Genomic DNA, 14,756 nt, shown 5'->3' with positions numbered 1-14,756 from the left:
CCCACAAAGTTTATCCTCTCAAAAGATTAAGAGTCTTTCTGAACTGAACTGTCTTATCCTCTCAGAAAGATTCCTTGGTCAACCACTTGCATATTCAATAAGGAATTTTGATTGGTCTTCATTGTACAATCTATCCCTTTTAAGAGAGATTTCTTCTTCTCTTCTTCTTACTTCTGAAAAGGGATTAAGAGACTGAGAGTCTCTTATTGTAGAGGATTCTTGAACACAAGGGAAGGGTTGTCCCTGTGTGGTTCAGACTTTGTAAAAGGAGTTTTACAAAGAGAGTGGAAAATCTCAAGTGGGTTTCTTGAGGACTGGACGTAGGCGCGGGAAGTGGTCGAACCAGTATAAATCAAGTTTGCATTCCTCTCTTCCTTTAAATTTCTTTTATTGCTATTTATCTTTTGCTTTAAAGAAGTTTATTTTGATTTGTCTTTTGAGTAATTCATGTTAAGGGTGCATTGTTAATCCAAAAAGAAAGAGTGATAGTTCAATTGGGGAATAGTCTTTGCATCTTAATTCAACCCCCCCTTTCTTAAGATAACTGAGGCCATTTGTCCAACATCCTATTCTTGACCACTCGCTTCTCTAAGAAGACAAACTTTCCGGCATGATAAAATGAGGTCACATGAACGTCTATATTTTTACTTGAAAACACAGTCAATCAAATGCCCTCTCTTGTTTTTTTGTTTTTTTTTGTTTTACTTTTACTTTACTCGTCGTTTTACGACACCCCCACCAACGTGCAAGATGAGTAATCTCTGATTGAACGGTCTTGGAAGTCAACACTCAGGAGCGCAGGTTGCTTGAGCAAACAGACCAATGGCTTACACTCACATTCCGGTGGAAGTTGAATAAGCAAAGATGTGTTCGTGAGAGGATGTCCATTTTATCCATATCATTTAGCATTGTAACTGTGGTTTATGGCATAAACTTGAAAATCCTGATGAGTCATAACAACAGCTTCCAGAATTTCCCCATGTATGGTGTTGCTTGTCAATGTTAGGATTCAACAAGCGATTCTCCTCAAATTTCAGCCAGCCCGTATCAATTAGACTTCACACTTTATGCTTCGGGGTCATACAATGCTCAATGGAATGCCCCGGGGCTCCTCCATGATAAGCACACGTTGTGTTCGAGTCGTATCCTCAGAAAAATGGAGGTTGAGGAACCTTGGTTGGGGTTATGGCTACCATTGAATTATCAAGTAGATATGGGAGCAAGTCAGCATAGGACACTGGAATTGGGGTGAATTCTACAGGCTTTCTCGCTGCAAAATTCACTTCTTGGTTGGTGTTTTTGGTTTGTGCTAAAGGTGGTGTTCGTCATTGGAAGTGCGGTAGACAGACTTTGTGGTTGATTTAGGGATGGCCTTTGTGGATAACTGGGCGGTGGGTAAGGAGGAAGTTTGTTATTGGCTGAGTAAAGATATTGTTGGGTTGGTGGGAAACTTGGCCGCACAGGAATGGCAGTTACAGCATGGGTTTCTCCCTCATCCTCACCCTCTTTATTTGCCCCAGTTTTCTCAGTCGTCCTAGTAGGATGATCAAATTTGCCTCTTTTTGGACCCACATTGATCCTTTCACTGGCGAAGACCAAATCTGCAAAGCTTTGAGGGTGCGCAGCCCACCATCTTTTCATAGTAGAGTACCGATAATGTGTCTACCATCACGATTATCGTCTCCCTTTCCATTATTGGGGGTACCACCTGGGCCGCCAGATCCCTCCACCTTTTGGGCGTGTTCTTTGAATGATCCGTCCCCCTTTTTGCACATGTTCTGTAGTTGCATCCTATCCGGAACCATATCAAAATTGTACCGATACTGCCTAACAAAGGCAACCATTAGGTCCTTCCAAGAATGGACTCGGGAAGGTTCCAAGTTAGTGTACCAGGTAACAACTACCCCAGTAAGACTTTCTTGGAAGGAATGTATCAGCAATTCCTCATCTTTTGCGTATTCCCCCATCTTCTGACAATACATCTTTAGATGGTTCTTGAGACAAGTAGTCCCCTTGTACTTGTCAAAGTCCAGCACCTTGAACTTGGGAATGACCATGTTTGGGTATTAGGAACAACTTTTCTAGGTTAGCAAAGGCATAATCTTCACCTCCTTCAATGGCCCTGAGCCTTTCCTTTAGATGATCCGCCTTTCCCTTTTCGGCCATAGCAGGAGGGGCTCTTCCCACCGCAAAATGCAATGGTTGTGGTTGTGGGCGAAACTGAGGGCCCTCCAAAGTGTTTTCAAAGGGTATACCACCAACTGCTTGCCCTTCAGTGGCATATCCGAGCCAAGGCTCGAAGTCAGCTAGATTGTGGTGGGGAATTTCATGTGTCTCCCCCATGGTTTGAGAGATATGTGCCTGATGAGGTTATTGGTTCTCAATGAGTATCGGAGTGGAGTTATTGAGATTTTCATTGAGAGTGTATGCCACATTGGGTGGTGTATAGTTGGGAGGCAAGCCATATGATGGGAAGGCGTACTCGTTTTGAATTTGCACATCATGGGGTCATCCGTACTTCCCAAATCTTTGCCTACCATATTTGAGGTTGGATGATTCATTTGCTTGAGGCCAGATGGGAGCATCGGGTTCACCTTAGCGACAGCGCTAATAGCGGCAACTATAACCGCATTGGCTTCCATTATCTTCTTCATGCTCATCATGGCCTTCATCATTGTGGCCATTTGCTCTTTTATGGCCTCCATTTTCGGCCTTCATCTTCTCTTGCACCTCCTTTGCTTCACCCATTACTCTAGCTCTAGCACGAGTTCGGTAAGGGCGCCGTAAAGCGTGTCCTTTTCTTTTTGATAAGTTCATTTTATTTTATTTTATTTTATTTTTCAAGGAAAGAATGCAATGAGCAATGCAACCAATGAAAAGCATGGATGCATGCGAATGATGTACAGTCGAAGTATTGCGAATTTTTACGCAGGATATGGGGTTGAATCAATTTAGATTTTCAACATGGTCCATGACATCTTTGTCAAGGTGAAACTGGAAGTAATAAGGACATCAACAATCCTAAATATGTTTGGCAGTAGACGAAGCAGTGATGTGACTCAATTCATCTTTTGCCCCAATTTTGCAGGACGGTTACTTCCATATTTCAACTTGACTTGATGAACCTTTTTGTAAAAGCATGAGCTTGGTTCAACCCTATAATCCAAGGAATGGCAATTCTGGTCGCCAATACTTCAACAACATCTCATAGGGATGAATGACTCGGGCATACTTTAAGCTTATGCACGGAAAATGTAATTATGAAATTGAGATGCCCGAAGAAACACCATTTCCTAGTTAACCATGCATTAGGTACCATGTTCAATTATTTTGTTTTGTTGTTGTGTGTGTGTTTTTTTTTTTTTTTTTTAGAAATGGGTTTATGATCCCAACATGGTTGGCTCATGGTGCCTAACACATGCAACTAAGAAGGTAGTGTGAAGTTTCACGCTTCCCTTTTTTTGTTTTTGTTTTGTAGAGGAAAACGCAAGGATGAGCAAACATGAAAACAAATGGTATGCAATTTTGCAGATCAAAAAGTTTGTTGAACGCATATGCATGATGATGCCATGACTCATGCAAAACGTGAGGCTGGAATATGATAACGGACAAATGCAGGAACGATATGTTCATTATGATGTTATGAAGAGATGCTTATGTGATGCATGATATGAACGCATTTTACGGACACGAGAGCCCGGAAAATTATCTCTTCTTACTTGCGCATTTGGAGGCGCAATGCCCCATGTGTACAATTAAGAAGGTGATATGGACCTTCCGGCTTCCCGTGACAAAGGACAAGACCAACATACAATGCATGCTAGAGATAAAATGTGGGAGTGACTTGATTCGCACTGATTTTTGGAGTAAAAACGTGGGATAAACTCATTTTTTTCAAAAAGTTATAACTAGTCAAGATCTGAGCGACAATACAAACTTCCTAGCGGTTTCTAATCATATGGTCCATTAAGTCTATCATATGCTGACAATAGCTGAGAAGTCCGTGGATCTCCTTGGGGGCGGAGTAGGTGTCCGCCATTGCTTTGGCCTTGGCTAGCAATCGGGGAAGTTCTTGACTCCTGTTCAAAGTAAGAGCGAATCGGCCCATCCTCATTGTTGCCTCTTGGTGCAATGAATCAATTACCCTTTCCCTTTTTCGACGCACGAGCGGTGACCTTGTAGCGGATAGACGGGCCTACTTTCTTGGAGAAAAAGGTGCGAAACCAGCCACACATAGAGAGCCAGTGTACAACAAACAATTCTTGCGCCGCTCTTTTCACATCTCTGGTCGAACGTGTCATGCATGGCCAAAATGGCGACGACCGGGCTTTCCTTGCCATGATGAAAGGCGAGGAAAGCGTCAATCGCTGCTAGGTCCACTAACCCTTACATATTTGGAAAGAGGACACCTCCAAAGATCAAAAGCGCCAAGATGTCAATAAAAGAAGCCCATTCGCCTTGATTTTGCCAAGGCCTTTGCCCTTTCCTCCAAACACTTTCTTGGTACTCCGACTACTCCATTTTTGTTTTGCTTTACACGGTCCAACTCTTGTGTTGAGATTTTCACTACCTTGGCAACTCTTGTCGTGGAGGGATAGAACCCAGAGAAAAGATATGGCTTCCTTCCTCCCAGTGGGCATCCCAGGATTTCTTCAAACTCTTTCACAGTCGGCACTAGCTGGAAGTCCTCGAATGTGAAGCACCTTAGGGGCTGGTCATAATACTGGGAAAGGGATGCAATTGGTTCCATGGAGACTTCTACCCTAGCTAGGTCCCAAATGCTTACCATAGGCTTTGCGGAAGGCTTGTTGTTGAAGTTGACCCATTAATTGCCCCAACTCTCGTAAACTAGTGACCTCTAAGCTCTTGATTTTGACTTGATAGAACCTCTTTTTAAGCGAAGGCTTTTGACTCGATCCCATGTTTTACTAAAGTGAAATAAAATCCAGTGCGAATCAAAACTCCGACATCTATCATGGGTGGAATGGATGAATGCATGAAGAAATGCATATGACACAGATGCAATTTACGAATACGGGAGCCCGAGAAATTGTTTCCTTCTTGGATACAATGTTTGGGCAGCATGGCACCCAACATATGTTTTTTAAGAAGGCGATACGGACCCTCCGTCGGTTTGCTAAAGTGAGGGGATCAAAGACGAAACCCACGCATGATGCATATGCGAAAGGCACAACACGGGGATGTACATAGTACGACAATATTCACAAACAAATATAAGCAAAAGGGTATATGATACTTATGCATGGCAGTGTGAAAAATGGCACGCAGCGTGTTTGCTCTGTGCCCCTATTTAAGGGACCTATAAGGGAGAGAGCTAACTAGGCTTTTAGTGATAACCCCCAAGGTAGTCATATCTCTCTTGATGGTTTCTAGAGGTATCATCCCCTTCGAAGAACATACTGCAGCAGTAGGGACTACTAGCAACAATATGTTTTCAAAGAGAAAAACTCTAGATGAGGGTTCACTTGTAATCAAGCAAGTCGGAGACCTAGCATGATCACGGATTCACCTCCACTCCTTATGTTCCCACGAACCCGGGTATAGGGCCCTTTTTCAACTCACCGTGTGTGCAAATAGTGTTAGTGTTTGTGTGCATCAAATGAATAAATATTTACCTCATGCATACAAAAAAAAAATGCACTAAAAGCATCAAAGAGTTATATATACAAGAACATAATAAGGGGAAGCCAACAAAGGAGTAAGTCATGGCAAAATTTGCACAAGATTAAATGGCCTAACTCTCTAAAAATAGTTCCCCAGTGGAGTCGCCAACTGTCGCAACCTACCCTTCGGCGGCAGGGCGACGCGAGACTCGCGGGATGCGTGTTCCACGAAAGGAATACGCGCGGAGTCGCCACCAACGTTTATTTGAGGAAAACGTCGGAAAAACCGGAAAAGGCGCGATCTACGAACTTTTAAGTTGAAAGGTTCGGGAGTTGTATTTACGCACGGGGAAGGTATTAGCACCCCACACGTCCGTCCCAAGGGACGGCAGCCTTTAATCGAATGTGCAAACATGACTTTGATTTTTATGTTCCCTTTTATGTCCTTATATCCTTTTTATATTTTTCTCTTTTTGTGGTCGACAAGGGTGTTTCCCTTTGCTCCTACGTATTCCTCAATTTGCGATGAGGAAATCAGACCTACGTAGTTCTTTCGGAACAAAGTGTTTGGTTAAGTTGTTTTTGTCTTTTTTGCAAAATATGTTTTTATTGAACAAAAGGTCATTTAAGGTGTTGGACCATTAAACGGTCTTTTGATTTTGAAAGGAGAGAAACGTTAAGGCGTTGGACCATTAACGATCTCTTATTTTTGAAAGGAGAGAAACGTTAAGGCATTGGACCATTAACGATCTCTTGGGGTGGTTGACAAAAGCGGGGCTTTTGCTCCTACGTATCCTCAATTGCGAGGAGGAAATCAGACCTACGTAGTTCTTGCAAAAGCGGTAAAGTTACATGTTGATTTTATGCTTTTGAACGGTCCATGTTAACCGATAAAAGCAAAGAGGGCCGTTTAAGGCGTTGGACCTTAAAACAGTTTTTAGTGATTTTCGGACAAAACTTGATTTGTGAGTCTATTTTAGTCTTAGTTTCACTTTGGTTATTAATCAATTCATTCAAGGAAACTTCCAAAGAAAAACGTCCGATTGATTTTTTTAATTTATTTTATTCAAAGATATTTTGATTATTTTATTATTATTTTTCAAGATATTTTGATTATTTTATTATTATTTTACTTTTTTTGGTTTAACCGAGGTTATAGCGTGAACGATCGGTTAGATTTCATTTTAAAAGTGATTAAATGAGATTACAACACAAATGATCGGTTCAAATTCATTTTATCATTTTATTAGATGAGAAAACGGCTTAAATAAACGGTAAAAGCGCGTTAAAGACGGAAGAAAAGAAATCGAAAATAAAGATGAAAGCTTAAAAAAACAAGAAATGAATTGAAAGTCTCGGATTCGAAAACTTACCCGTTGAAGAATGAAGAACGGATGAAGAACGGACGAAAACCTTCACGGATTTGCTTACGGAAACATCTCAGAAGCGTTACGGAAGCACCTCGGCTTGGATTTTCTTCACGGAAACAATTTTTTTCACCCAAAACAGCTGAAATACATAGCCAGGGGGCTGAGGGGTCCTTAGAACAGCCCCCTTCAGCCTTTTTATAGGAAAAAGGGGGAGGAGGTTGCCGCCCAGCTCGCCCAGGCGACGTTAGCTCGCCCAGAAGCAACCCAGCTCCAAAAAACGTTCTGGAAGGCCCAATTCAAAATTTCGAAATTGCTATTTGCACCCCCCCAATTTTGATAAGTTCACCCCCCTTCTTTCATAATTTACGGAAAAGTTACGGAAGCCTTACGGAAGCATATAGGACTTGATTTTCTTCTTTTTTTCTCTTCCGTCTCACCCGTATTAAGTTAATTATGCTTATTTAGAGTTATGGGAATTTTACGGAAGCATTACGGGTGTCCCGGAAGCCCCGGAATCCCATTTTTCAACAAAACGGGGGGTGTGGTGGCCATCTAGCTCGCCCAGGCGAGCTCAGCTCGCCCAGGCGAGCTAGGTTACTTCAACTTTAAGCAAGAAACTGCCCAGAAACCTCTAGAAGGGCCCAGATTCGAAAATTACTGTTTGCACCCCCCAATTTTACTAAATACACCCCCCTTTGGCTTTTTTTGTGATTCTTTTTTCGTAAAGTTACGGAAACTTACGAATTTCGTAACGATACTTGTTTTCTTTCCGTAATGTTACGGAACCTTGCGGATTACATAATCATCCCCTTTTTGACTTACGGAATGTTACGGAACCTCACTAACTACGCAACGATGCTTCCATTTGATTTCCGGTGTGTCACGGAACCTTACGGATTGTGCATCAATATTTTCTTTTCTTTTTTGGCATGTCCCGGAATTTCACAAATTGCATAATGATGGGTGCCAAGCACCTCACAAGGACCAAAGAAAAGTCGCATGTCATCAAGCAAAGGTCCCCGGACGAAATTAGGGTATGACACCGTTTTAGCAATAAAATTTTGTTCTTCAATCTACAATTTCGTACTCTATTGATTAATGGAAGGCTATGTCCCCAGCATTGTTTTCTCTTGAGGATCAAGCACAGTTCTCTTTGAGGTTCTATTATTACTGTTAAATTTTGTTTAGTTTTTTCTCTTCACTAATTACTCTAAATTTGTTGCTATTAATTCATGCATGCTTAGTGCTTGATTAATTGTCTCTATGCTTAATTTACGTTCATACTTAATGATCATTTATGAGTAATTGGTGTATGTGTTGCTTAATCACATAATGAATGCCTTATGTTAAATTTTGCTTAGTAATTTAATTTAGGGTTGGATTAAGTGGTTGAACTGAATAAGGATAAACTCTCGTAACCTAGGATAAGAGACTTGCTTGTGAATCAAGGGGAAGCAACATGTTTTAATTCTGATATTTTCTAATTCACATCTATTCGCTGTTTAATTTACAAAAGCAAACAACCCCCCCCCCCCCATTCGTTACTATTTTCCTACTATCTGTTATGAACATTTGGTGTATCATTGCTCGTTGAGAAACGACCTAGGATCACTTCCTAGTTACTGAATTTTAATGTTTATTTGATTCAGGTATGGCCTCGATCAAATTTGGCGCCGTTGCTGGGGAGCAGTGGTCCAAAGGTTCATAATCGCTAGTGATTCATGTTTTATGTTTAGTTGTTTTACATTTACTTCCTTTGTTTAGTGTGTTTGTGTCGTGTTAGTGTGGTATTAGTATGTTGTGTTAGTGTGTTGTTCTGTTTTATTTGATGTCCTGTTTTACAATTTAGTAGTACCCCTTGTTCAATGTTTCCCCTATTTCAATTTTATGTTTTGCTGTGAATAGTGCTTATCGACGAAATTAGAGACTGATTCTGTGTTACTGTTCTTGCAACATTACATTAGCGACTGAATTAGCGACGATTGTTTACAATTTAATTCACGATTTTTGTTTTGATGGTTAGGGTTGTTATTTTTGGCTGAATTTTTGTGTGGTAGGTTCTTTTGATTCCTATTTTGTGTGAAAAATACCAGGAACACTTGGTGTGGTTGGATTTGAGAGATTCAAAAAAAAAATTGAGAACTTGTGTAGCCATAACTTTTGCTCCAGGTATCAGAATAACTATTATTATATATGCAATTATGGTAGAAAAAAATTTCCTGTATTGTGGAAACCTGCTAAAGCTTTTTGGGGACTCCCAAACTCCAAAAATCAGCCGTTTACTAAGTTTTTATTTTATTTTTTAAGTATTATTGTCGTATTTTTCTAAACTTTGCTTAGGTAGTTTTCATAGTTAGACTTTGAATTTTTGTCTGAAAATTTTTGTGCCATCTTTTCATGATTTTAGGGTGTTCCTCACAAAATCTCAGCTCATTTTGATATCATTTGAGTATAGTTGTAGTTTTACCCCCTTGTTAGGTGCTTGTTGAGAAACACATTATTTGCTGCATATAATGCATGACTAGGGGCAATCCAGGCGATTTATAACCCTTTGATCCTGAAATAGATAGAACCTTTCATAGATTAGTTAGGCATAGTGTGCATCCTGATCATTCTGTGCATTTTGAGCATTCTGAGTATTCGGTTGCTAGTGATTCTGAATATTCTGATTTTGAGCATTCCACTACTAATTTTTATACTGAGAACATGGCTCAACCTCCACCTCGTGAGAGGACTCTTAGGGAGATAGCTGCACCTGATTTCACTTATGAAAGCTTGTGCATTCAATATCCTGATGAGGGTGTTCCATATGTTCTCAAGATTGGACTAATACATTTGCTGCCCAAGTTTCATGGTCTTGCAAGTGAAGATCCTTATAAGCATCTTAAGGAGTTCCATATTGTTTGTTTCACCATGAAGCCCCCTGATGTCCAAGAAGATCATATCTTTCTAAAGGCTTTTCCTCATTCTCTGGAGGGAGTGGCAAAAGATTGGCTATACTACCTTGCTCCCAGGTCTATTTTCAGCTGGGATGATCTTAAGAGGGTGTTCTTGGAGAAATTCTTCCCTGCATCTAGGACCACTGCCATCAGAAAAGACATTTCAGGCATCAGGCAACTTGGTGGAGAGAGCTTATATGAATACTGGGAGAGATTTAAGAAACTATGTGCCAGTTGCCCTCACCACCAGATTTTTGAGCAGCTTCTTCTCCAATATTTTTATGAAGGACTCAGTAACATGGAGAGAAGTGTGATAGATGCTGCCAGTGGTGGAGCCCTTGGAGACATGACCCCTGCTGAAGCCAGAAATTTAATTGAGAAGATGGCTTCAAACTCCTAGCAATTTAGTGCCAGAAGTGATGCTATTGTCATTAGAGGAGTACATGAAGTAGCCACGAATTCATCTTCATCAGCCAAGACTAAGAAGCTTGAAGGTAAACTAGATGCCTTACTTAACCTGGTAACCCAACTGGCCATGAATAAAAAATCTGCACCTGTCGCCAGACTCTGTGGTTTATGCTCCTCTACCGACCACCACACAGACCTTTGCCCTTTTGTGCAACAATCTGAAGCAATGGAACAGTCTGAAGCTTATGCTGCAAACATCTACAACAGACCTCCTCAACCTCAGCAGCAAAATCAGCCACAATAGAACAATTACTCCAGCAATAGGTACAATCCCGGGTGGAGGAATCATCCCAACCTTAGATGGTCGAATCCTTCACAACAGCAGCAACAACAACCCTATTTTCAAAATGCTGCTAGCCCAAGAAGACCATACATTCCTCCACCAATTCAGCAACAACAACAGCAACAGCCCCAGAAATAGCAAACAGTTGAGGCTCCTCCGCAACCTTCCCTTGAAGAACATGTTAGGCAAATAGATGTTGCAATGTGCCCTTTTGCGGGCGTGCGAGGCGAGGCTCACGGGTGCACTTTCCAAAGGAGGAAAGATGCGCGGAGTCGCCACCAACGTTTATTTGTAGAAAACGTCAGAAAAACCAAAGGAAACCGGTCAAAATGAAAATTCTAAGTTCGGGAGTTGTATTTACGTTTGAGGGAGGTATTAGCACCTCTTACGTTTGTCTCGAAGGACAACAGCCTATTTTTTAGAATTGTGGAAATTGTATTACCTTAACTTTTATTTCTTTTTATTTTTTGAGGTCGACAAAAGCGGGGCTTTTGCTCCTACGTACCCTCCGTCGAAGAGGAAATCAGAACTACGTAGTTCTTTCTTAAGAGTGAATCAAGCGATTCTTTTGACTTGAAAGGTGATCATTTTAAGGCGTTGGACCTTAAAAATGATCCATTTACGTGGTAAGGAAAAACTGAAATGATAAACTTTCAAACTCTTTTTAGTGACCTTTTTGTGGACGAGCTTGACTAGGCGAGTTGGTTTTAGCCTTAGTTTCACTTTAGTTATTAGTCAATCCAATTAAGAATGAGAAATCCCAAAGAGAAAACGTCTGATTGATTTTTTCGCTTCATTTTACTAAAAGATATTTTTTATTATTATATTATTATTTTACCTCTTTTTTGATTTCCAACGTGGTTACGGAACGACCGAACGGTCGGAATTCATTTTAACCGAAATTAACGGATGATACAATTCAAATGATCGGTGGAAATTTATTTTATGTTTTGATTAGGCGAGAAATGACTTAAATAAATGACTGAAGCACGTCAAAAGGAGGTATAGAAAGCGAATGAAAACGAGAATAAAAATACATGAAACAAAATGTGGACCACCACGGGTACATAGAATGAATTGAAAAGCTCGGTTTGGGGTACTTACCAGTTGAAGACTAAAGAAAACGAAGAACGAACGATGAATGTTGAAGAACGGTTGAAAATCTTCGCGTAATTACTCACGGAAACGTTACGGAAGCGCCTCGGCTTAGATTTTCTTCACGGAAACAATTTTCCTCAGCAATTTCGAGAGAATAAGAAGTGCAAAGAAGGCTAAACCCCTTCCCTCTTCACTCCTCCCCCTATTTATAGCAAAATAGGGGAGAAGCTTGCCACCCAGCTCACCCAGGCGAGCAAGGTTGCTTCCTCCAGAAGCAACAGCCTTCTGGAGGAAGAATCTGGAAGGCCCAAGTGGGCCTGATTGCTATTTGCTGTACCCCCCTTTTTACTAAATGCACTCCCTTTACCTTTTTTGGTAATTCTTTTTCCGTAACGTTACGAAACTTTATGAATTTCGTAACGATACTTATTTTCCTTCCGCAAGGTTACGAATCCTTACGGATTATGTATTTACTCTTTTTTAGCTTTCGAAGAAGTTACGAAAACTCACAGATTGCGAAAAACACCTCCTTTCGATTTCCGTCACATTACGGAATTTTCACGGATTGCGTAAGCCTGCTTCCTTTTTATTTTCGGCACGTCTCGGGACTTCACATATTGTGCAACAAAGGGTGCCAAGTATCTCGAAGTGGCCAATCAAAGGTTGTATATCATCTAATAATAATCCCCGGACGAAATTAGGGTATGACAGTTGCTCCTCTTTACTTACCTCTCATCGGAGATAAGAGGAAAGCAAAGATAAGACACTGATTTCGCCCGTCCTGCCCTTTCCGTGATGACGACTATCGTCTCTACTCCTTCTTTTTTTTATGCACAACGAATATAATATACATATACACATATACACATGTTTGGCGAAGGAACCGATCCGGAAAATAACAGAAAAACATATTTCCCAGTCACCAGAGGCTCCGCGCTTGATAACGGAGGACACATGAACAACGCTAGGCAATGAATTCATGGGCCTCCGAATAAGATGGAGAATGGAGAATTGGCGAACAGCGCTATGCAATAACTTCGCGAGGCTCCAGACTCGATGGTGGAGGATGCATGAACAGTGCTAGGCAATGAATTCATGGGGCTCCGTAAAAAAGTGGAGAATGGAGAATTGGCGAACAGCGCTACGCAATAACTTCGCGGGGCTCCAGACTCCAAGGTGGAGAACACATGAACAGCGCTAGGCAATAAATTCATGGGGCTCCGAAAAAAGTGGAGAATGGAGAATTGGCGAACAGCGCTACGCAATAACTTCGTGGGGCTCCAGACTCGTTGGTGGAGGATGAATGAACAGCGCTAGGCAATAAATTCATGGGGCTCTAAAACAAGTGGAGAATGGAGAATTGGCGAACAGTGCTACGCAATAACTTTGCGGGGCTCCAGACTCGATGGTGGAGGAGACATGAACAGCGCTAGGCAATAAATTCATGGGGCTCCGAAAAAAGTTTGTTGGCAGGACCAAACGGTCCACCGGTTTTTTCCACCTAAAAGGCAAACATGCTTTTTGCAAAGAAAAATAAATCATTCGCGAGAGCACCATATCTTAGAGAAACAATATACTTGTGCCAAGGATAATCTTCCTTGTAACCGAGAATGAAGGGCAGGATGTCAACATTTAGCTTTTAAATGAACATGCAGGGGAAACATCAGGTTAAGCTGAAAATAAATCACTCATAGTGTATAAAACTCACACAGGCAAGTGTTTCACCCTATTCCCAAACCATAACTGCACCATGACTTTTTTGCGCACGATTTCCTATCGAATCAGAGATCACACGTACGATCACGGATCAATAGGATTTTCTCGAGGGTAGTGTTTTTGGAGAGGACGCTGGGTGTTTCGGTCTTTTCCTCTTTGTACATGTGGGGTGGGATATCGCCAGTCGAGAATGAATTTGAATGGCAATTCGAAAGGAAGAGACACCAAAAATGGGTTTTCCTTTGCCGACAGTCACTTATCTTGCCGAGAATTTATCTGGTCTGAAGATTTTCCATTCCCTTTCTTTCATTGATCGAGAATTACTCTGTTTTCCTTCGATCTTTTCCATTTTCACTTCCTTTCGATCTTTGATCGGGAATCCTTCCTTTTCTTTCTTTTGTTCTTTTCTTTATTTTCATCTTTTTCTTTTTCTTTCTTTCCATTTCTTCCTTTTCTTTCTTTTCACTTCTCCTTCCCCATCCCTTTCTTTGGGAAATCGGGTTTTAGCATTCTATTCGCTCTCCCTTGAGGAGATTCCGCTGTCCTTTGCTTCGGGGAAGGAATGAGGATTCTTTTTTATAGGCCAAGGTTCAAAAAGGTCTAAGGTTGTGTTTCAATGGGGTCTTTTATCGTGGGAACCCAATCTATATATCTGGGGCGAAACAAATTTGGGTGTCAAGGTGTCGATTTCGGGTCAAACTTCCATATTATTCCATAAGGCACGCGTGACAATGATGATTTGAAAACAACGTGCAAAATTAGTCATGGCTACAGCCAGGTGGGCACTCAAGCATCCTATTTATGGCATTGTGATACTATGGTTGGGAATTTACACAAATAGACCCAATGTTTCCAAATTATGTTCTCCCGTCAGTTCAATGAATTCATCCATTCTTATCTCGGTTATTCCAGAAACTAAACTCTTAGCATCAGTCCCTTGTTCCCAGAAGATACGTTTGCTCTTTACGAATGATTTATACTTCTTAACTATAACATGTCGACCTTCGCGGTCTTTCTTTCTTTTTCCTTTTTGTTTCATTTTTATATATTCACAAAATTATACACCTATGGTCCTCTATGAAGAAATTTTCTTTGTATATCTACACACTTGTACATAACAAACTCTTTCTGTATATGCATTGGAACTCTCTCTCTTCACGTCACATGGTCAAACCCTATTTACATTTAAAGATCCTTTTCGTTTTTCTCCAACGCACACTTATGGTTCATACAAAAGTTTCTTTATATATACTCGTTC

At 41.0% G+C, this 14,756-nt stretch overlaps 1 non-coding gene across 1 annotated transcript; it reads right to left on the bottom strand.

The window, feature by feature from the left end:
• Nucleotides 1-10,078: 10,078 nt before the first annotated feature.
• Nucleotides 10,079-10,185, bottom strand: LOC113000239 (small nucleolar RNA R71). Its single transcript, XR_003265530.1, has one exon. It is a non-coding gene; the product is annotated as a small nucleolar RNA R71 (small nucleolar RNA).
• Between the last annotated feature and the right edge of the window lie 4,571 nt (nt 10,186-14,756).

The sequence above is a fragment of the Glycine max genome, chromosome 18, assembly GCF_000004515.6.
Source record: "Glycine max cultivar Williams 82 chromosome 18, Glycine_max_v4.0, whole genome shotgun sequence".
NCBI lineage: Eukaryota > Viridiplantae > Streptophyta > Magnoliopsida > Fabales > Fabaceae > Glycine > Glycine max.
This window is presented reverse-complemented; position numbering and strand designations above follow the sequence as displayed.